The 2,500-nt window shown below is 41.3% G+C and overlaps 1 non-coding gene across 1 annotated transcript; it reads left to right on the top strand.

Annotated features, from left to right (window-relative positions):
• The first annotated feature begins 131 nt into the window (after positions 1-131).
• trnap-agg (transfer RNA proline (anticodon AGG)) lies at positions 132-203 on the top strand. The gene has a single exon. It is a non-coding gene; the product is annotated as a tRNA-Pro (tRNA).
• Positions 204-2,500: the final 2,297 nt, after the last annotated feature.

Below are 2,500 nucleotides of genomic sequence, written 5' to 3'. Positions count from 1 at the left end.
GGTTACAGATGATCCAAGCGTGTCAATTGAAAAAGCCCTCAAATACAACTCAGTCACCCATGTGAAAACTTTATAGTTGAGCCCAAGAGAAAGACCTTCCAAATTTTGGGGAATAAAATAAGCTCAGAAGAGGCTCGTTGGTCTAGGGGTATGATTCTCGCTTAGGGTGCGAGAGGTCCCGGGTTCAAATCCCGGACGAGCCCTTTAGTCATAGACAATGTCTTCACGTGATACTGGACGAACCCTTGGTTACACATGATCCAAACATGTTAATTGAAAAAGCCCTCACATACAACTCGGTGTTCATGCGAAAACTTCATAGCTGATCCTAAGAGACAGAACATCCAAATTTTGGGGAATAAAATGGGCTTGTAGGAGGCTCGTTGGTCTAGGGGTATGATTCTCGCTTTGGGTGCGAGAGGTCCCAGGTTCAAATCCCAGACGAGGCCTTTAGCAGGTAAGATCTAAGGACGGTCAGTGACAATGACCTCACGTGTGTGGTGTATTTAAACAAAAAGCTGTAGAATGTTCCTAAAATAAAAGTAACTCACTGTCTTTCAATGACAGATTGAAACAAGTTGCTTATGTTCTAACCATTGACTGAGATCTCGTTGAGAATCATTTAACGCTTCTCTGGTTGTTTGAAAGTTCTATAGGTTTGTCGCATCAATAATTTGTCTTTTTGTTCGTAGAAGGGTTGTTGGTCTAGAGGCATGATTCTCACTTAGGGTGTGAGAGGTCCCGCGTTCAAGTACCGGACGAGCCCTTTGGTAGGTCAGATCTAAGGACCACGTAGCAAAGAGACGTCCAAACGACGTCTTTTCTAAGTCATTTTTGCACGTCTAATATTGGTCCCCTGAAGGTGCAGACTGTTACTCCAGACGACGTCTTTTTCCGACGTCTACTGAACGTCCAGTATTGACGTCCACAGGACCGCTGTATAAGGGCTATTTGTTGTCCAAATGTGGTCATTATAGACGTCTTTTCTGCGTCAAAATTTAAACCGACATCCACTGAACGTCCACAGGACCGCCGCATGAGGGCTATTTGACGTCCAAATGTGGTCGTTTCGACGTCTTTTTTGCATCAAATTTAAACTAATTTTAGACATTGTTTTTATACTGCTTCTAGGCTCTGTGCATAACTGTAGTCTCATTTCAGAAGGTGTCAGACTGTTCCAGTTCACTTTCCTATAGCTTCATTTGGTTTTCTCAGCAGCAGATTACCTGGAAATGCATGCAAAGGTGTAATGCATTTCCAGTTCAAACCTGCTGCTGAGCCAGATGAAGCTACAGGAAAGTTAACAGGAAACAGATCCTCCACCTCCTGTAAACATATGGGACTACAGTTATACACAGGTTTACCAATAAATCACAATTCAATCCCCATTCATTTATTTCCATCTTTATTTTCTTAATCACTGGCACAAACATGTCATTCTAATAAAGTTATTGGTATCTGTTGAAATTAATACTGCTGGTAAAATACTAATAAATACATAAAGTTACACAGCCCACCTTGCTTCGGTCTGTGGCACAACAACAAATATAACACAATAAAAATTAAAGTGATAAACTCAATGTGTTTTGAGAAGAATTACAAATCAGAACCAACTACTGCATGCTTAACACAGAAAATACATGTACAAAAGTGATACAAAACTGTGACAAGATTCTCCACAATGGATAATCAGTCCTGGGTGACTGCTGTGTATCCCTCTCCTCCAGCATGTGTCTTTATGAAGTCCTCTCTGGCTGTGTCATCAAAATGTATGGCTCCATCTGCACAAGAAGAAGAAGACAAATAATTAGAAATATGCAAAGACAACCTGCAGCCTGTGTCTCCACTACCAATACTGGAAAACCATCCAGCAAATGTTAAGATATGACATATGGGCTTACCTTGTATTGCTCTATAAACCTTTGTCTTCTCCCTTGATATTAGATGTCACCATCAGGGCATTAGTGAAGAGCCTATAGGAAAAAAAAAAACATTTATAAATAAATGTGAATGATACAGTGCTTTGCAAAAGTATTCATACACCTTGAACTTTTACTTTACACATTTTGTCATGTAACAACAGCTTTAATTTATTTTATTGGGATTTTATGTGATAGACCAACACAAAGTAGTGCATAATTGTTAAGTGGATGAAAAATACGTGTGGTGTTACAGATTTTTTTTTTTAAATACATGCAAAACTCTGGTGGAAACTGCACAACACACCATCCTCACTGTGAAACAGCACCCAGGAAGAGTAGCTAGTGGAAGCTTGTGTGTATGACAGAGCCCAGGAGGAGCTCCGTACAGCAGAGTATAGGAGGGCTGTTAGCACTGTTAGCTGTCCTGGATGCTAGTGAGTGCAAGCAGTGGATGCTATCCGCTAGCCCGATGCTAATTTCCGCTAGCACGATGCTAACTTCCGCTAGCCCGATGCTAACTAGCGGTGGCGGCTAGCATCCGTGACTACCACTCACATCCCAGTTTACCACAACAGTCC

This window comes from Trachurus japonicus, unplaced genomic scaffold, assembly GCF_045865225.1.
Source record: "Trachurus japonicus isolate A0001 unplaced genomic scaffold, Traja_1.0 AP031168.1".
In the NCBI taxonomy this organism is placed as follows: domain Eukaryota; kingdom Metazoa; phylum Chordata; class Actinopteri; order Carangiformes; family Carangidae; genus Trachurus; species Trachurus japonicus.
Note: the sequence above shows the minus strand (reverse complement) of the source record. Positions and strands in the feature narration are given on the sequence as shown.